The 21,762-nt window shown below is 44.3% G+C and overlaps 1 pseudogene; it reads left to right on the top strand.

Annotated features, from left to right (window-relative positions):
* The first annotated feature begins 12,327 nt into the window (after positions 1-12,327).
* On the top strand, positions 12,328-14,185 carry LOC123115053 (UDP-glycosyltransferase 83A1-like; annotated as a pseudogene).
* The last annotated feature ends 7,577 nt before the right edge of the window (positions 14,186-21,762 follow it).

The raw sequence follows: 21,762 nt of genomic DNA, 5'->3' as shown, positions 1-21,762 counted from the left end.
TTTCTGTGATGAACTACTTTCCAATAAGGGAGAAGGTACAATTACCTCATCAAGTTCTACTTTCCTCCCACTCACTTCTTTCGAGAGAAACTTTTTCTCTAGAAAGGATCCATCTTAGCAACGAATAACTTGCCTTCGGATCTGTGATAGAAGGTGTACCCAATAGTTACCTTTGGGTATTCTATGAAGACGCACTTCTCCGATTTGGGTTCGAGCTTATCAGGTTGAAAACCTTTTTCATATAAGCATCGCAACTCCAAGCTTTAAGAAACGACAGCTTAGGTTTACTGCTAAACCATAGTTCATACGGTGTTGTCTCAACGGATTTAGATGGTGCCCTATTGAACGTGAATGCAGCTGTCTCTAATGCATAACCCCAAAACGATAGTGGTAAACCAATAAGAGACATCATAGATCGCACCATATCTAGTAAAGTACGATTACGACGTTCAGACACACCATTACATTGTGGTGTTCCAGATGGCGTGAGTTGCGAAACTATTTCACATTGTTTCAAATGAAGACCAAACTCATAACTCAAATATGCGTCTCCACGATCAGATCGTAGAAACTTTATTTTTCTTGTTACGATGATTTTTACACTTCACTCTGAAATTCTTTGAACTTTTCAACTATTTCAGACTTATGTTTCATCAAGTAGATATACCCATATCTGCTCAAATCATCTGTGAAGGTCAGAAAATAACGATACCCGCCGCGAGCCTTAATACTCATTGGTCTGCATACATCAGTATGTATTATTTCCAACAAGTTTGTTGCTCGTTCCATTGTTCCGAAGAACGGAGTTTTAGTCATCTCGCCCAAAGGCACGGTTCGCAAGCATCAAATGATTCATAATCAAGTGATTCCAAAATCCCATCAGCATGGAGTTTCTTCATGCGCTTTACACCAATATGACCTAAACGGCAGTGCCACAAATAAGTTGCACTATCATTATTAACTTTGCATCTTTTGGTTTCAATATTATGAATATGTGTATCACTACGATCGAGGTCCAATGAACCATTTTCATTGGGTGTGTAACCATATAAGGTTTTATTCATGTAAACAGAACAACAGTTTATTCTCTTACTTAAATGAATAACCGTATTGCCATAAACACGATCAAATAATATTCATGCTCAACGCAAACACCAAATAACATTTATTTAGGTTCAACATTAATCCCGAAAGTATAGGGAGTGTGCGATGATGATCATATCAATCTTGAAACTACTTTCAACACACATCATCACTTCACCCTTAACTAGTTTCTGTTTATTTTGCAACTCCCGTTTCGAGTTACTACTCTTAGCAACTGAACCAGTACCAAGTACCGAGGGGTTGCTATAAACACTAGTAAAGTACACAACAATAACATGTATATCAAATATACTTATGTTCACTTTGCCATCCTTCTTATCCGCCAATCACTTGGGGTAGTTCCGCTTCCAGGACCAATCCCTTTGCAGTAGAAGCACTTAGTCTCAGGCTTAGGACCAGACTTGGGCTTCTTCACTTGAGCAGCAACTTGCTTGTCGTTCTTCTGGAAGTTCCCCTTCTCCCCTTTGCCCTTTTCTTGAAACTAGTGGTCTTGTCTACCATCAACACTTGATGTTTTTCTTGATTTCTACCTTCGTTGATTTTAGCATCACGAAGAGCTTGGGAATCGTTTCCGTTATCCCTTGAATATTATAGTTCATCACGAAGTTCTACTAACTTGGTGATGGTGACTAGAGAATTCTGTCAATCACTATTTTATCTAGAAGATTAACTCCCACTTGATTCAAGCGATTGTAGTACCCAGACAATTTGAGCACATGATCACTAGTTGAGCGATTCTCCTCCATCTTTTAGCTATAGAAATTGTTGGAGACTTTATATCTCTCAACTCGGGTATTTGCTTGAAATATTAACTTCAACTCCTGGAACATCTCATATGGTCCATGACGTTTAAAACGTCTTTGAAGTCCCGATTCTAAGCCATTAAGCATGGTGCACTAAACTATCAACTAGTCATCATATTGAGCTAGCCAAACGTTCATAACGTCTGCATTTGCTCCTGCAATAGGTTTGTCACCTAGCGGTGCATCAAGGACATAATTCTTCTGCGCAGCAATGAGGATAAACCTCAGATCACGGATCCAATCCGCATCATTGCTACTAACATTTTTCAACACAATTTTCTCTAGGAACATATCAAAATAAACATATGAAAGCAACAACGCAAGCTATTGATCTACAACATAATTTGCAAAATACTACCAGGACTAAGTTCATGATAAATTTAAGTTCAATTAATCATATTACTTAAGAACTCCCACTTAGAAAGACATCCCTCTAATCCTCTAAGTGATCACGTGATCCAAATCAACTAAACCATAACCGATCATCACGTGAAATGGAGTAGCTTTCAATGGTGAACATCATTATGTTGATCATATCTACTATATGATTCACGCTCGACCTTTCGGTCTCCATGTTCCGAGGCCATATTTGCATATGCTAGGCTCGTCAAGTTTAACTTGAGTATTCCGCGTGTGCAAAACTGGCTTGCACCCGTTGTAGATGGACGTAGAGCTTATCACACCCGATCATCACGTGGTGTCTGGGCATGACGAACTTTGGCAACAGTGCATACTCAGGGAGAACACTTCTTGATAATTAGTGAGAGATCATCTTAAACTGCTACCGTCAATCAAAGCAAGAATAAGATGTATAATAGATAAACATCATATGCAATAAAAATATGTGACATGATATGTCCATGATCATCTTGCGCCTTTGATCTCCATCTCCAAAGTATTGTCATGATCTCTATCGTCACCGGCACGACACCATGATCTTCATCATCTTGATCTACATCAATGTGTCATCACATGGTTGTCTCACCAACTATTGCTCTTGCAACTATTGCTATCGTATAGCGATAAAGTAAAGCAATTATTTGGCACTTGCATGTTATGCAACAAAGAGACATCCATAGGGCTTCTGACAGTTGCCGATAACTTCAACGAAACATGATCATCTCATACAACAACTTATATCTTATCACGTCTTGACCATATCACATCACAACATGCCCTGCAAAAACAAGTTAGACGTCCTCTACTTTGTTGTTGCGAATTTTACGTGGCTGCTACGGGCTGAGCAAGAACCGTTCTTACCTACGCATCAAAACCACAACGATAGTTCATCAAGTTAGTGCTGTTTTAACCTTCGCAAGGACCGGGCATAGCCACACTCGGTTCAACTAAAGTTGGAGAAACTGAACCCGCCAGCCACCTGTGTGCAAAGCACGTCGGTAGAACCAGTCTCGCGTAAGCGTACGCGTAATGTCGGTCCGGGCCACTTCATCCAACAATACCGCTGAACCAAAGTATGACATGCTGGTAAGCAGTATGACTTGTATCGCCCACAACTTACTTGTGTTCTACTCGTGCATATAACAACAACGCATAAAACCTAGGCTCGGATGCCACTGTTGGGGAACGTAGTAATTTCAAAAAAATTCCTACGCACACGCAAGATCATGGTGATGCATAGCAATGAGAGGGGAGAGTGTTGTCCACGTAACCTGGTAGACCGTTAAGCGGAAGCGTTATGACAACGCGGTTGATGTAGTCGTACGTCTTCAGATCCGACCGATCCAAGTACCGAACGCACGTCACCTCCGAGTTCTGCACACGTTCAGCTCGATGATGTCCCTCGAACTCCGATCCAGCCGAGTGTTGAGGGAGAGTTCCGTCAGCACGACGGCGTGGTGACGATCTTGATGTTCTACCGTCGCAGGGCTTCGCCTAAGCACCGCTACGATATTATCGAGGTGGACTATGGTGGAGGGGGGCACCATACATGGCTAAGAGATCCAAGGGATCAATTGTTGTGTCTTTGGTGCTAGCCCTGCCCCTCTATTTATATGTTGAGCCCCGGGGTCGAAACTTGGAGCAAAAACCACCTCAAAGTCGGTTTTGCCCGAAAGGAAAGAGTCCCACTCGGACTCCAGGACCAAACGCCACAATCCTTGGCGTGTGGCCCAGACGCCATGTGCCTCGGCGTCTGGCCCAGGGCCAGACGCCAGGGTCTCCGGCGTTTGGCCCCCTGGCCTCCGCAAAACTCCTTTTACACCGACCTAAAGCCTCATGGGCTTGACCCCTTGGCCTAACCATGTCATCCAATATATGAATCTTTACGTCTCGACCATTTCGAGACTCCTCGTCATGTCCCTGATCTCATCCGGGACTCTGAACTCCTTCGGTACATCAAAACATGTAAACTCATAATATAACTGTCATCGAAACCTTAAGCGTGCGGACCCTACGGGTTCGAGAACTATGTAGACATGACCTAGAATTGTTTCCGGTCAATAACCAATAGTGGAACCTGGATGTTCATATTGGCTCCTACATATTCTACGAAGATCTTTATCGGTCAAACCGTATAACAACATACGTTGTTCCCTTTGTCATCGGTATGTTACTTGCCCGAGATTCGATCGTCGGTATCCAATACCTAGTTCAATCTCGTTACCGGCAAGTCTCTTTACTCGTTCCGTAATACATCATCCCACAACTAACTCATTAGTTGCAATGCTTGCAAGGCTTAAGTGATGTGTATTACCGAGAGGGCCCAGAGATACCTCTCCGACATTCGGAGTGACAAAACCTAATCTCGAAATACGCCAACCCAACATGTACCTTTGGAGACACCTGTAGTACTCCTTTATAATCACCCAGTTACGTTGTGACGTTTGGTAGCACCCAAAGTGTTCCTCCGGTAAACGGGAGTTGCATAATCTCATAGTTACAGGAACATGTATAAGTCATGAAGAAAGCAATAGCAACATACTAAACGATCAAGTGCTAGGCTAATGGAATGGGTCATGTCAATCACATCATTCTCCTAATGATGTGATCCCATTAATCAAATGACAAGACATGTCTATGGTTAGGAAACATAACCATCTTTGATTAATGAGCTAGTCAAGTAGAGGCATACTAGTGACTATATGTTTGTCTATGTATTCACACATGTATCATGTTTCCGGTTAATACAATTCTAGCATGAATAATAAACATTTATCATGAAATAAGGAAATAAATAATAACTTTATTATTGCCTCTAGGGCATATTTCCTTCAGATATGATATGAAGATCTCCTCCCATTATAACTGACTCTGTGTAATCCTAGCCCTCTCCGGTGTCTATATAAACCGGAGAGGTTTAGTCCGTAGGACGAACAACAATCATACCATAGGCTAGCTTCTAGGCTTTAGCCTCCCTGATCTCGTGGTAGATCAACTCTTGTACTACCCATATCATCAATATTAATCAAGCAGGAGTAGGGTTTTACCTCCATCGAGAGGGCCCGAACCTGGGTAAAAACATCGTGTCCCTTGTCTCCTGTTACCATCCGCCTAGACGCACAGTTCGGGACCCCCTACCCGAGATCTGTCGGTTTTGACACCGACAACAGGTGATTGTCACATGGCTCATTTTGCTAATTGCATTTTTGACGAGGATCTTTTCTCGACTTTAGGGAGAGAGAATCAACCCATTGATGCTAAAAGTCGAGAAATCACGTGGCAAGCCACGGGGATCCACGCTCATGCCCCGCGCACTGCTGATACTGAGAGATAAGTCCAAAAGATAATAGATTTATAGTCTTTATCAAATCAACTACCCGACCACTTTAGTGACTTAAAGACTGTGACAAAATCGCATGTGCACGCGCGCAATGCACCGGAAAGGGTTGAAATACCAAAGAAAAATGATGGTATACCCACTCCCGTCCAAAGGCCTAAAAGGACGAGAAATCTGGCTTCTCAAATCCCAAGTACTCGGGGACGCCTGACGAAAAAGGATAAGAGAGATTTATTACAGCCTGTCGCCAAAGTACCCCAAATTGAAACGGGGAGCCAGTCGAGACCTGGCACAAGTACGGAAAATTCAGTGCACGAAATTCTGGACTTAAACTTTCCCATAGGGGAAACACCCAGCGGAGATGTGAGCGCACACATCGGGGAATCAAAAGGACCTTGCTCCCATAATGGGAAATTTGGTAGAGCAAGTGTTTGCGCCGGATGCGCTCCATGACGAAATGGCCATAAATTATATTTATATGGGGGAGTCCCTGAACTGAGCAACAGTGATTGTCGACATCAACTTTGCTACGAAAATTGCCTCAATCATAGATCTTGACCCTGAGCCTAACACGCTCGCTGATTGCAAGAAAAGGTCGGATTGGAAAGATTGGCAGCAGGCAATTACTGCTGAATTATTATCTCTCAACAAAAGGAAGGTGTTCGGACCAGTTTGTCGAACTCCTCCCCACATTCGCCCTGTTGGCCATAGGTGGGTTTTTGTTTGAAAGAGAGATGAAAATAATACGGTAGTACGGTACAAATCAAGACTCGTCGCTCAAGGGTTCACTCAACGACCAGGTGTCGATTTTGAGGAGACTTATTCCCTGGTCATGGATGGAGTTACCTTTAGATACTTGATCTCGATGGCAGTAAACATGGGCTTGAAAATGAAACTAATGGATGTTGTCACTGCTTACCTGTATGGTAACTTGGATTCAAACATATACATGAAGGTTCCAGAAGGTATCCCTGTTTCAAACCATGATAGAGCAAACATGGGTCTATACAGTGTTCAACTTCAAAAGGCACTGTACGGACTCAGACAGTCTGGTAGAATATGGTACAATCGCTTTAAGTGATTTCCTTCATGAGAAGGGCTACACGAGCAATAAAGATTGCCCATGTGTTTTGGCGATCCCAAGATGGATTCTGTATAATCTCGGTGTACGTGGACGATTTAAACATAATCGGCACATCTGAGGATATTGAGGAAGCGAGTTCCTACCTGATGTCGAAATTCGAGATGAAGGATTTGTGTAAAACCAAGTTATGTCTAGGTCTGCAACTTGAACATTCCCCTGATGGGATTCTAGTGCACCAGTCGGCCTACACCCAGAAGGTGTTGGAAAGATTTGGATTTGATAAGGCATATCCTTTTAAGACCCCGATGGTCGGGAGGTCTTTACAGCCAAACAAGGACCCGTTCAGGTCAAAGGAAGAGGGGGAGGTTCCTTACCTGAGTGCAGTTGGAGCACTCATGTATCCAGTGGCGGAGCCAGAACTTTTCTGGAGCCTGGGCAAGCTTGAGCCTAAGTGTCTAATGTCGAAATAAAAATCTGATGTTCTGATAGAAACAACATGTAAAATAATCCCAAACTTCAGAAGCACAAATCGACACTAATAACGAAAAAACAAAGCCATAAAATGTAGTTTTAAAGTGAATTAATATGTAACATATCGATGTTCAATTTCATAGACCAAAATAAATTTGAGACTTGACAATAAAAGTCATAAAACCAGGCTATGCATGGAACCAAACTCACCTTGTTCCAAGCAAAAGTATAGCTATCCAAATTACCATCCAAATGTCCTAAAAAATACTACAAGATGAGAAAACAAATTCGGAATTCACATAAATTGATCGTCGTAATTTGTGGATATATTCAAAATAGAGAGCTTGTAGGAATAAATGGAACATAGAATAGTGTGTTACAAAAAACCACGAGGCAGATGCAATTTGTGATACTTTATTGTGATAAATGTTCGAATAATATTCTAATCATGATCTAACTTGGATGAATTTCAGCGACCTGACCTTGAAATCTACGCCCTAGATGTGGATAGGCACATCAGTTAGCAATCTTACCTAATCTGATTACAAAGGAAGGAACGAGTAGGCAAGGTTGCAAGCCGTTTCTGCCTTCCCCGGGATAGATCTGCTCATCCCGCCGTCGGCCGCTCACCGAGGACAAGGCCAGCCTCCGAACGCCGCTGCTAGGCGCGCTGTTTCCATGCCGTAGGCAGCCGAACAACGCAGGGGGAGGCGAGCGATCAGGGAACAGAAACATCGATTAAACAACAACCGAACATGCGTGTGGGATTAACTTTTTTTTGAGACAATTCCGCGAAGCTTTCTTAATTCGTCACAATGTTTACAGGGACGGACTGAAGATTTCTCGGATGGCCTAACCATACATGGCGGCCACCTCCCAATGTAAGTGCATGCTTCGCTAAATTGTGAGCCTCAAAGTTTGAGCTCCTACTTTCATAAACTATATTACAAGAAGTGAAAAAACTAGACATATCTCTAATCTCCTGAATAATTGCACCATAGCAAGCCAAGCTCCGTTTATGGATGTCATCCACCACTACTTTGCAGTCAGAAGCCACTTGAATATTCTGAGTGTATAGATCATTGGCCAAAGCTAGAGCCTCACATATAGCTAGGGCTTCAAGCGTGGATGGATCTGAAATAAATCAGAAAACTAATGCTGAGGCACCCAAAAATGTAACTCCCTGATCCCTAGCAATGACGCCAATGGATCCAACTCCGTGCCTCAAGACAGCAGCGTCAGCGTTGAACTTTGAGAAGCCCACCTCAGGCGGAATCCAGGGTGACCTGCGTTGTGGAGCAGTGCAAGCAACAGCAGGTGAAGATTGTGTGTCTATCTGTTTCAGCTCCATGATGTAAGAGTTGATGAAACCATGAAGTGTCGCTGGTGCCTGGAAGATGTTTTCATGAATGGCCTTCCTTCTCGCTCCCCAGATTGCCCATAGGGTTACTACCACTCGCACAAAGTCATCTTGGGACATGATTTTATGTAAGGCAAAGATCCAGTCCTTTGCACTATCCTCCGTGTGCATACTCATTTGCTCCACAACGTGATCCGGCGCTAGAACCCACACGCTCCCTGCCATAGGGCAGGAAAGTAGGGCGTGTCTCCAAGTGTCCCGCGCTCCATAAAGAGCACAAGTCTCATTTGTAGCCATGTTGTGGTGGTGCAGCAGAAAATTGCATGGGATGGATTGTCTCGCAAGTCTCCAAACAAAAACCCGAAGTTTTGACGGAACTTTGATATGCCAGATAGAGGACCATTGATTACTTTCGGACTCGTTCCCTGATGTGCCAGCTTCCTCTTCGATCCAGCCCTCCCTACTAAGCTTTGTGCGCAAAATCATTCGGTATGCAGATCGGACTGTGAAAACTCCCTTGCTCTCCTCATGCCAAGCCCAGAAATCTGGAATTGTGCGAGTGCACAACGGTATTTTAATGATCTCTTCTGCATCAAAGTGCGTGAACACCGACCTGACCAGATTCTCATTCCAGGAGGCGGTCGTGTTATCTATAAGCTCAGCCACCATTAACGGGGGGTTAGGAACCAGCGAGGTTATTGGACGTTTCAAGTGAGCACGAGGAATCCAGTTCTATGTCCAAGTTGTTGTACTCGTCCCGTCCCCAATCCTCCGGATGAGTCCTTGAGCCATAATTTCACGACCGTCCAAAATCGCACGCCAAATCTGAGAAGGGTGAGATCCCAACTCTGCCTCCAGCAAGCCGCAATTCGGAAAGTAAACTGCCTTTAAAATCCTATCACTCAATGATGAATCATTAGTGTGTATACGCCATGCTTGTCTTGCCAAGAGTGCTAGATTGAAAATTTCCAAGTCCCTGAATCCCAAACCTCCAAGATGTTTTGGCCGTGTCACAATGTCCCATGACACCCAGCATGGCTTCCTTTTTCCTTGCTTGGATCCCCACCAGAACTGCCTTATAATCGAGGTAATGCTCTCACACAAACCTATAGGGAGCCTAAAGCATGACATAGAGAAAACAGGTATAGCTTGTGCCACTGATTTGATCAAAATCTCTTTCCCTGCTGCTGATAAAAGTTTTTCCATCCATCCTTTGATCTTCTCCCATACCCGATCACGAAGGTATTTAAAAGTCCCATTCTTAGAGTGGCCAACATCAGTGGGCATCCCCAGATAACGTTCATTGAGCGTCTCATTATGAACTTGTAAAGAGTTTTTCACATCATCTCTAACCTGACCGGGGCATCCTTTGCTGAATTTTTTTTTGAGGATTTATCATGATTAATTCTCTGTCCCAAAGCGCTGCAATATTTGTCCAATAGGTTAGACACCGCAACTGCTCCCTCCACACTGGCCTTAAAAAGCAACAGGTTGTCATCTGCAAATAGAAGGTGATTAATATTTGGCGCCGTAGGAGCCACTTTAATACCTGATAAGGTTGATGACTGAGAACTGGATTTCAGGAGGCACGAAAGGCCCTCTGCTGCGATCAAGAACAGGTAAGGGGATATTGGGTCTCCCTGTCGGATCCCTCTCGAAGGGTTAAAAGCTTCAAGTTTCTCACCATTAAACATCACTGAGAAAGAAACTGAAGTAATCATGCCCATAACTATATCAATCCACTGCCGAGAGAAGCCAAGCTTAGCCATTATAGCCCTAAGGTAGGACCACTCTAGCCTATCATAGGCTTTCATCATATCTAGTTTCAGAGCACATGAACTGTTAGCTCTTGAGCTGGATCGTTTCATGAAATGCAGACATTCATAAGAGGCTATGATATTATCCGTGATTAGTCTGCCTGGAACAAAGGCAGATTGCTCCTCCGAGATGATGTCAGGCAAGATAACTTTCAGTCTATTTGCAATCACCTTAGACGCAATTTTATATAACACGTTACACAGACTGATCGGCCTATACTGAGACAGATTTGTGGGATTAGTTACCTTTGGGATGAGAACAAGAATGGTATCGTTGATGCATTGGGCACTCTCCTCCCCCCTGACGATCCGCAGAACTATCTGTGTAACCTCCTCTCCACAAATGTCCCAGTGACGCTAATAAAAATGAGCCGGAAAACCATTCGGACCCGGTGCCTTTGTTGGAAACATCTGAAACAGAGCAGTTTTAACCTCCTGTGTGGTATAAGGCGCACAAAGTGATGCATTCATTTCCTCTGTAACCTTCCGCGGCACATGATCAAGAACCTCATCCATATTCTGGGTTCCCTCGGACTCATAAAGATTCTGGTAAAAAGCATTCACCATAGCCTTCAGCTCTTCCGGATCGGCTTGCTAGGCCTAGCTCTTACAAAGCCCATTACCAACGTAGCTTGCTAGGGATAACTTATTAACTAACAGCCGAACGTGGCTTGCTAGGCCTAGCTCTTACAAAGCCCATTACCAACGGAAGCCGGCCCAACACAATTCTACCCGGAAAATCACGGTGTGTGCGTGGAATTGGTATGATGAGACTTAGAGAGATGCAAGGTTCAGGGGGAGAAACTTCACAAACTCGTCGCTAAAATCTCAATCTTGATGATCGAGTACTCAACTTGATGGTTGAGTGGATTGTACTCTTTTTCCCTTGAGTGAGTTTTTCTGATGTTTCTCACACGAGGTTTTTGACGAGGCAATTTATGCAATACAACAACGTATACTATGTGCTCTTTCTCCATATTTTTTTGACTGGGTTTTTCGGAGTTTTGAGGCATGGATATACGGATAATTACCCAAGGGGGAGTGTTGGGAAACCAGGGGCATCGAGGGGGTGGCGGCGGCCTCGTGCGTATCACACGGGCTAGCCCCTCCCATTTCTCCCACTTTACGTTAAGTGGGTACTTATCCCGTGATCCCCTAGTCCCTATATAAAGCAATGAGGAGCCATCATTGTAACACCTGATCATTGATTAATAAAGCTGGTCTCCTCCATATCTCTCTGTGTCATTTACTTTCGCGTGTTCGACTACTTCGACTACTTCGTCTACGACGCTCGCTCTTGCTCCGCAACCTCGGACCGGACTCGCCGGCGGAGTTGCAGAACAGATAGAACACAAAAAACACAAACGGAGAGTCAGGGCCGGGCGTCGTGGGTGGGTCCCAATCCCCCTTCCCCTTCCCCCGGATATGCGTGTGTTTCTTTTTCTTTTCTTCTCTAAAAAAATGAGTTTGTTGCGTGTCGCGCGCGTAGTGAAGCCGAAACAACGCGCGTCCCCGTTTCTCTTTCTCTCTGAACCCACCGTTGCTTGTCCCGTCCAACCAACCAAGTGGCACGTGCTGGCGTGGCAAAGCGAGAGCTCCGAATATGCACGCCGCCGGTCTGCATGCATGTCGTGCGTGCCGTGTACTTCCTCCATTTCTAAATATTTGTCTTTCTAAAGATTTCAACAAGTGACTACATACGGTGCAAAATAAATGAATCTACATTCTAAAATATTTTTATATACATCCGCATGTGATAGCCCATTTGAAATCTCTAAAAGACAAACATTTAGGAAGAGAGGGAGTAGCATGTAGGAGATGCCGCTGACGGGGTGCTTGCCATTGGCGATGACGCTGTCGCAGCCAGGGGGGCAAGAGATCGAGTGCTTGTATGAATATGAAACGCAGGGAACGTGAAGAGGAACGATGAGATGATCCAGCTAAGCCCCAAGATGCCGTCGATCAAGGCAGCCGAGCTACCATGGGTCTGTGTGAGCAGCTTGCCGGAGAGACACGCAGGTTGATGATCCAGATCTTGCTCAAGACCAACCTCGTGATACCGCTCGCCGCCATCGTCATCTGCAACACCTTCGAGGGGATCGAGTCAGAGGCGCTGGATCTCGTCCCCAACATGCTGCCCGTTGGCCTCCTCGAAGCGCCGGCGGCGTCGAGGTCCGCCGGCCAACTCTGGTCGGAGGACCCTGTCTGACTGCCCTGGCTCGACGCGCAGGCCCGCGGCTCCATCATCTACGTGGCGTTCGGGAGCTTCATCGTCTTCGACGCGGCGCGGGTCCAGGACAGGGCCGGCCCTGATGGGGGGCAGAGGGGGCGACCGCCCCGGGCCCCCACATTCCAGGGGCCCCCTCCCGCTACGCAGCAGCCAGGCTAGCCCATGGCTCAATGGAAAAATAAGCTGGTCCATGGCCCAGGGGAAGAGAGGCAGGGCTGGGACGTATTGTGTACGCACGTAGCCAAAATTCACGGTTCACGCAATCATCGGCCATTTTTTTCCTTTTGAAAAGATCGTAACCACATGTCGTTCCTTCTTTCCTTCTTTTCACGACCGAGCCGTGATGCCGACGAACCCTAAATCTCTATTCATCTTTTCCCCTGGGGCCTGATCGTGAGATGCAAATCAACCGGTTGGTCTCAGCGCTGGACGCAGCCACGTAGGGAATCACACTAGCGCACGCACCATGAGCATCGCCGAGCGCCTCCGGTCTCCAGGCGCTGATTCCCTGGAGTGCAGATGCATACGCACACCTGAGCGCCTTCCACCTCCGGACATCAGTCTACGTCGTGGCATCATCATCGCCTGATCACCGTCGCCGATCCATAGGTCCGAGGTATGCCATAACCATATTATGTATTTTTTTCATTGCTAATTAAGTAATTTCTCTTTGCATACATGATGTTTACCTTGCACCGTTCAATCTTATATGTAATATTTGTTTCTGCTATGTGTGTTACCATGCTATTTCGAAATTTGCGTCTTGTACTCTTGTAGCCAAAAAATGAGAAGGAAAAAACATGCAGATGACTTCGTAGAATCATAGATAGAAGGTACTGGCAATTCTTTTCAGCACTAATACTGGTCTGTCAATACCCAAATCATGAGTTGGTGATAATTGTTGTAGAGGAAGACGAACCAAACTATGAAAATTCTAAATCTGAACAAGACGAAAATGTTGGCATCAACACATGGAATAACAATTTATGTGGCTCTGATGTTTGTTTATAATATTTATGATTTTACATTAAGGGGCCCCCGAGTTTTAGTTCCCGCCCCGGGCCTCCAAAATCTCAGGACCGGTCCTGGTCCAGGAGCTCACGGGTCGGCCTTTTCTTTGGGCGGTCCGGCCGAACATCACCGCCGGAATCATAGAAGACTGGTTCGACGCGTTCAAGCGCCGCGTGGATGGCAAGGGGGTGGTCCTGGGCTGGGCGCCACAGCAGCGCGTGCTCTCGCACCCCACTGTTGCCTGCTCCGTGTCGCACTGCGGGTGGAACTCGACCATGGAAGGCATGCTGCACGGTGTGCCGTTCCTGTGCTGGCCCTACTTCGCCGACCAGTTCGCCAACCAGAGCTAGATATGCAACGTGTGGGGCACAGGTGTCAAGATCCACGCCGACGAGAAAGGGGTGTTCACCAAGGAGGAGGTCAAGGACAAGGTCGAGCTGCTGCTGGGTGACGATGGGATAAAGGCAAGGGCGGCTACGTGGAAGGACACGACGTGTACGAGCATCGCAGAGGGAGGCTCGCCAGATCAGAACCTGCTCAAGCTTGTGAAATTTGTAACACAACAATAGTCTTCAGATAACGTAATATTTCTTCAATAAAGTCTATATATTTTCCGCTCCACTATTTCAACGTTTGTGCTAAAGTTGAGACAAATGCAAATGGGTGTGGCTTGGTCTCAGTCGACTAAGATTTGAACATGTCTTAGTCAACTGACATAATATGCAAGAGAGAAAAAGAAAAAAACTATAGGAAAAAATATGTATGGATCTCAATGTAAGATCTTACGAATATAGCATGGACTAAGACTTTGTTAAGTCTCATTCGACTAAGACTTAGAAAGTCTGAATGCAAATATGCCAAATCGCAATTGACTATGCAATGGTTGGTTTGACGATCCATGGAATTTCCTATTATCGACAACTTGAATATGCAAGAGCTCACTATTCCCAGTCGCCAGTTCACCTCGGCAAACACCTGGTTGATTCCTACTTACTTAAATTTGACCTGGTTAAAACACATCTGGCCCCCATGTCACTCCTTCCAGAGTGACACGGTGGAGACCAAAACCGCGGTCACCGCCGAAGGATGCGCCTAGGAAAATCCCTCGCGCAGACGATGGAGGCGGGGACTTCTCTTCTCGCAGCGGCGCAGGCCTGTGCTTGGCCCTGGTGCAGTAGTAGGTGCTCATTGCCGGTAGCTGGGCTCGCATTGGCGACCATTCTTGAGGCGGTGCTGGTGCTTAGCGTTAGTGGAGGCTCGTGAAGGGATGGGAGGAGGGGGGTGTGGTGGTCGCTACCTTGTGGGACCGATCTGGGCTAGTGTCTCGAGAACCCGGTTCTAGCTACGTTGTGGTGGCGCGGAGGTTGGCCGGGGCACAGGCAGTCAAATCCAATGATGGTGACTCCAGGGTTTCCACGAGCAATGGCGGCTGGATCCGGCGCATGGAGCTCAATAGAGTTCTGGATGCAGATTGGCAACCCTAGCAACAACCTTATTTGGTGTTAGGTTGTCCTGCGGCTCAACATGCCTCGTTTGTTGCCGCTTTGTTGTGCACCTGTTGGTGTGGTGTTGATTGATCAATGGCACAAATAGAAAGAAATGCATCTTCATGCTTGACTAGAACGAGGGCCTAATTGAGGGATGTCAAGAAATGTATCTTCATGGTCGACTAGAATGAGGGTCAAATCGAGGGATGTCAAGAAATGTATCTTTATGCTCGACTAGAATGAGAGCCAAACCGAGGGGGGCATCCCACTCAAAGTGTTCATTACTAAGTATTACGAAAATAAGTTTGGACATGCAGTTGAGAGTATTTTTTTTCCTAGATGAGTCAATACCTGATGACATCCCACATATCTTACTGGCAGAAAATGAGTTTTGAACTGCTCCATTCTCGGAGGAGTAAATTTGAAATGTGGTGTTTCATATGGAACACAAGATCTCCGACCTAGATGATTTTTTGGCTGATTTTATAAATTTTTAGGGACGTGATTATATTGGAGTTCTTATATTTGTGCAACAGTCTACATACAGAAAACTTTGGCATTACCCTTAAAACTTTGGGAAAATTATACTCATGCTCAATGATGCGGCTCGAAGCTACATCGGTTTTTCCCCAAAGAGGAAGGGATGATGCAGCACAACAGCAGTAGATATTTCCCTCAGATATGAAACCAAGGTTGTCGAACCAGTAAGAGAACCAAACAACACAACGTAAATAGCCCCTGCATACAGATAACAAATCCTCGCAACCCAACGTGTTAAAAGGGGTTGTCAATCCATTCCGGGTAACGTCGCCTCAAGATAGGCAAACGGACGTGAGATAAAATTGTAGTAGATTGATAGATCGAACACCAAGTAAAATAAATGAGAATAAAACACATCAAGGTATTTTTGTATTTTTAGTTTAATATATCTGAAAGTAAAAGCAAAGGAAAAGTAGATCGCGAATGCAAATAATATGAGAAAGAGACCCGGGGGCTGTAGGTTTCACTAGTGGCTTCTCTCGAGAAAAATAGCAAACGGTGGGTGAACAAATTACTGTTAGGTAATTGATAGAACTTCAAATAATCATGAAGATATCCAGGCAATGCCATTACATAGGCATCACGTCCAAGATTTGTAGACCGACTCCTGCCTGCATCTACTATACTATTACTCCACACATCGACCGCTATCCAGCATGCATCTGGTGTATTAAGTTCATGTAGAAACGGAGTAATGCAATAAGAATGATGACATGATGTAGACAAGATCTATCTATGTAGAGATAGACCCCATCATTTTATCCTTAGTAGCAACGATACATACGTGCCGGTTCCCCTTCTGTCACTGGGATCAAGCACCATAAGATCAAACCCACTACAAAGCACCTCTTCCCATTGCAAGATAAATATATCAAGTTGGCCAAACAAAACCCAAATATCGGAGAAGAAATAGGAGGCTATAAGCAATCATGCATAAAAGAGATCAAAGAAACTCAAATACTTTCATGGATATAAAAAGATAGATCTGATCATAAACGCAAAGTTCATTAGATCCCAAAAAACACACCGCAAAAGAGTTACATCATATGGATATCCAAGAGACCATTGTATTGAGAATTCAACGTGAGAGAGGAAGCCATCGAGCTACTAACTATGGACCCGAAGGTCTACAAAGAACTACTCACGCATCATCGGAGAGGCACCAATGGAGGTGGTGAACCCCATCTGTGATGGTGTCTAGATTGGATCTGGTGGTTCTGGACTCTGCGGTGGCTGGAATTGATTTTCGTCGACTCACCTGGGGTTTCTTGAATATTGGGGTATTTATAGAGCAAAGAGGCGGTCCTGGGGGCACCCGAGGTGGGCACAACCCACCAGGGCGCGCCTGGGCTTCCTGGCGCGCCCTGGTGGGTTGTGTTCTCCTTGGAGAACCCCCCAGACGCAGCCTTGGCACATTAGGTGTCTCCTAGTCCATAAAAAATCTCCGTGAAGTTTCGTTGCAATTGGACTCCGTCTGATATTGATTTCCTGCGATGTAAAAAACATGCAGAAAACAACAACTGGCACTTGGTACTATGTCAATAGGTTAGTATCAATAAATAATATAAAATAACTCTAAAATGATTATAAAACATCCAAGATTGATAATATAACAACATGGAACAATCAAAAATTATAGATACGTTGGAGACATATCATCATCCCCAAGCTTAACTCCTACTCGTCCTCGAGTAGGTAAGTGATAAAAACAAATTTTTTGATGTGGATTGCTGCCTAACATGTCATATCATATTCTTTCTTTATAGCATGGACATTTGGACTTTTATATTGTTCAAAGCAATAGTCTAGTTTTGACATGATAATTTAAATACTCAAGAATATCAACAAGCAACCATCTCTTTCAAAATATCAACACTAAAATAAGCTATCCCTAGCCCATCATGCTCAACCATTGATCCATTCATGAAACACACTCGCATATTAACTACACCCAATACTCAAGTACCATCATAGTGCCTCCTAGTTGGTGCTTTTATAAGAGAAGACGGAGACTCAAATTCAAAATTAAAATTTCATAAAGTAAAAGAAAGGCCCTTCGCAGAGGGAAGTAGGGATTTGTAGAGGTGCTAGAGCTCAAAGCGAAAAACTTAGAGATAAAAATATTTTGGGGAAGCGATGATGAGTCCAGATTCCGCAAAATGGCTTGAGGCCATGAAATCTAAGATGGGATCTATGTATGAGAACAAAGTGTGGACTTTGGTGGACTTGCCCAATGATCGGCAATCCATTGATAATAAATGGATCTTCAAGAGGAAGACAGACACTAATGGTAGTGTTACTATCTACAAAGCTCGAATTGTCGCAAAAGGTTTTCGACAAGTTCAAGGTGTTGACTACGATCAGATTTTCTCAGTCGTATCGATGCTTAAAGTCTGTACGAATCATGTTAGCAATTGCCGCATTTTATGAAATCTGGCAAATGGATGTCAAAACTGCATTCCTTACTGGATTTATTAAAGAAGAGTTGTATATGATGCCACCAGAAGGTTTTGTCAATCCTAAAGGTGCTAACAAAGTGTGCAAACTTCAGCGATCCATCTATGGACTGGTGCAAGCATCTCGGAGTTGGAATATACACTTTGATAAGGTGATCAAAGCATATGGTTTTATACAGACTTATGATGAAGCATGTATTTACAAGAAAGTTAGTGGGAGCACTACATCCTTTCTGATAAGTATATGTGAATGACATATTGTTGATCGGAAATGATGTAGAATTTTGTGGAAAGCAAAAAGGAGTGCTTGAAAGGAGTTTTTCAAAGGAAGACCTCGGTGAAGCTGCTTACAAATTGGGCATCAAGTTCTATAGAAATAGATCAAGACGTTTGATAAGACTTTCGATGAGTGCATACCTTAATAAGATTTTGAAGGAGTTCAAAATGGATCAGTCAAAGAAGGAGTTCTTGCCTGAGTTGTAAGGTATGAAGTTGAGTAAGACTCAAAACCCAACCGCGACAGAAGATAGAGAGAGAATGAAAGTCATTCCCTATGCCTCAGCCATAGGTTCTATAAAGTATGCCACGCTGTATACCAGACCTATTGTGTACCTTGCCATGAGTTTGGCAAAGGGGTACAATAGTGATCTAGGAGTAGATCACTAGACAGCGGTCAAAATTATCCTTAGAAGAATAAGGAGATATTTCTTGGTTATGGAGGTGATAAAGAGTTCATCGTAAAGAGTTACATCGATGCAAGCTTTGACACCGATCCGTAAGACTCTGAGTCTCAATCTGGATATATATTGAAAGTGGGAGCAATTAGCTAGAGTTGCTCTGTGCCGAGCATTATAGACATAGAAATTTGCAAAATATATACGTCTGAATGTAGCAGACCCGTTGACTAAGCCTCTTCCACGAGCAAAACATGATCAGCACCAAGACTCCATGGGTGTTAGTATCATTACTATGTAATCTGGATTATTGACTCTAGTGCATGTGGGAGACTGAGGGAAATATGCCCTAGAGGCAATAATAAAGTTATTATTTATATTTCCTTATATCATGATAAATATTTATTATTCATGCTAGAATTGTATTAACCGGAAACTTAGTACATGTGTGAAAACATAGACAATATTGAGTGTCCCTAGTATGCCTCTACTTGACTAGCTCGTCAATCAAAGATGGTTAAGTTTCTTGACCATAGACATGTGTTGTCATCTAATGAACATGATCACATCATTAGAGAATGGTGTGATGGACAAGACCCATCCGTTAGCTTAGCATAATGATCATTAAGTTTTATTGCTATTGCTTTCTTCATGACTTATACATATTCCTATGACTATGAGATTATGCAACTCCCGAATACCGGAGGAACACCTTGTGTGCTATCAAACGTCACAACATAACTAGGTGATTATAAAGATGTTATACATGTGTCTCCGAAGGTGTTTGTTGGGCTGGCATAGATCGGATTTGTTACTTCGAGTATCAGAGAGGTATCTCTGGGCCCTCTCGGTAATGCACATCACTATAAGCCTTGCAAGCAATGTAACTAATGAGTTAGTTACGGGATGATGCATTATGGAACGAGTAAAGAGATTTGCCGGTAACGAGATTGAACTAGCTATGAGGATACCGACGATCGAATATCGGGCAAGTAACATACCAATGCCAAAGGGAATAATGTATGTTCTTATGCGGTTTGACCGATAAAGGTCTTCGTAGAATATGTGGGAACCAATATGAGCATCCAGGTTCTGCTATTTGTTATTGACCGGAGATGTATCTCGGTCATGTCTACATAGTTCTCGAACCCGTAGGGTCCGCACGCTTAACGTTCGATGATGATTTATATTATGAGTTATGTGTTTTAGTGACCAAAATTTGTTCAGAGTCCCTGATGAGATCACAGACATAACGAGGAGTCTCGAAATGGCCGAGAGGTAAAGAATGATATATTGGAAGGTTATATACGGACACCAGAATGGTTCCAAAAATGTTCAGGGATTTTTCGGAGCACCGGGAGGTTACAGGAACCCCACGGGAAAGTTAATGGGCCTCATGGACCATAGTGGAGAGAGGGAGACAAGCCACAAGAGGTGGCATGCGCCCCCCCTGCCCAATCTGAATTGGACAAGGGGTGGGGGCACGACCCCTCTTTTCCTTCTCCCTCTCCCCTCTTTCCCGTTTCCCCTCTCCATTGGAAGGAATGGGGGGCCGAATCCTACTAGGAGCGGAGTCCTAGTAGGACTCCCCTGAAGGAAATATGCCCTAGAGGCAATAATAAAGTTATTATTTATTTCCTCATATCATGATAAATGTTTATTATTCATGCTAGAATTGTATTACCCGGAAACATAATACATGTGTGAATACATAGACAAACATAGTGTCACTGGTATGCCTCTACTTCACTAACTCGTAAATCAAAGATGGTTAAGTTTCCTAACCATAGACATGAGTTGTCATTTGATTAACAAGACCACATCATTAGGAGAATGATGTGATTGACTTGACCCATTCCGTTAGCTTAGCACTTGATCGTTTAGTATGTTGCTATTGCTTTCTTCATGGCTTATACATGTTTCTATGACTATGAGATTATGTAACTCCCGCTTATCAGAGGAACACTTTGTGTGCTACCAAACGTCACAACATAACTTGGTGATTATAAAGGTGCTCTACAGGTGTCTCCAAAGGTACTTGTTGAGTTGACGTATTTCGAGATTCAGATTTGTCACTCCGATTGTCAGAGAGGTATCTCTGGGCCCTCTCGGTAATGCACATCACTATAAGCCTTGCAAGCAATGTAACTAATGAGTTAGTTACGATATGATGCATTACGTAACGAGTAAAGAGACTTGCCGGTAACGAGATTGAACTAGGTATTGAGACACCGACGATCGAATCTCGGGCAAGTAAAATACCGATGACAAAGGGAACAATGTATGTTGTTGTGCGGTTTGACCGATAAAGATTTTTGTAGAATATGTAGGAGCCAATATGAGCATCCAGGTTCCGCTATTGGTTATTGACCGGAGACGTGTCTCGGTCATGTCTACATAGTTCTCGAACCCGTAGGGTCCGCACGCTTAAAGTAAGATGACAGTTATATTATGAGTTTATGTGTTTTGATGTACCGAAGGTTGTTCAGAGTCCTGGATGTGATCATGGACATGACGAGGAGTGTCAAAATGGTCGAGACATGAAGATCGATATATTGGACGACTATATTTGGACACCAGAAAGGTTCCGAGTGAGATTGGGACAATACCGGAGCTCCGGGAGGTTATCGGAACCCCCCGGGAGGTATATGGGCCTTAATGGGCCTTAGTGGAAAGGAGGGGAAAGGAGCAAGGGAGGGGGCGCCCCCCAAGCCCAATTCGAATTGGGAGGGGGGGCGGCCCCCCTTTCCTTCCTCCCTCGTTCCTCTTCCTTCCCTCTCCCTCTCCTAATAGGAAAAGAGGGAGTCCTACTCCCGGTGGGAGTTGGACTCCCCCCTAGGGCGCGCCACCCCCCTTGGCCGACCCCCTCCTCCACTCCTTTATATACGGGGGAGGGGGGCACCCCATAGACACAACAATTGATCATTGATCTCTTAGCCGTATGCGGTGCCCCCTCCACCATAGTCCTCCTTGATAATATCGTAGCGGT

This window comes from Triticum aestivum, chromosome 5B (genome assembly GCF_018294505.1).
Source record: "Triticum aestivum cultivar Chinese Spring chromosome 5B, IWGSC CS RefSeq v2.1, whole genome shotgun sequence".
NCBI lineage: Eukaryota > Viridiplantae > Streptophyta > Magnoliopsida > Poales > Poaceae > Triticum > Triticum aestivum.
This window is presented reverse-complemented; position numbering and strand designations above follow the sequence as displayed.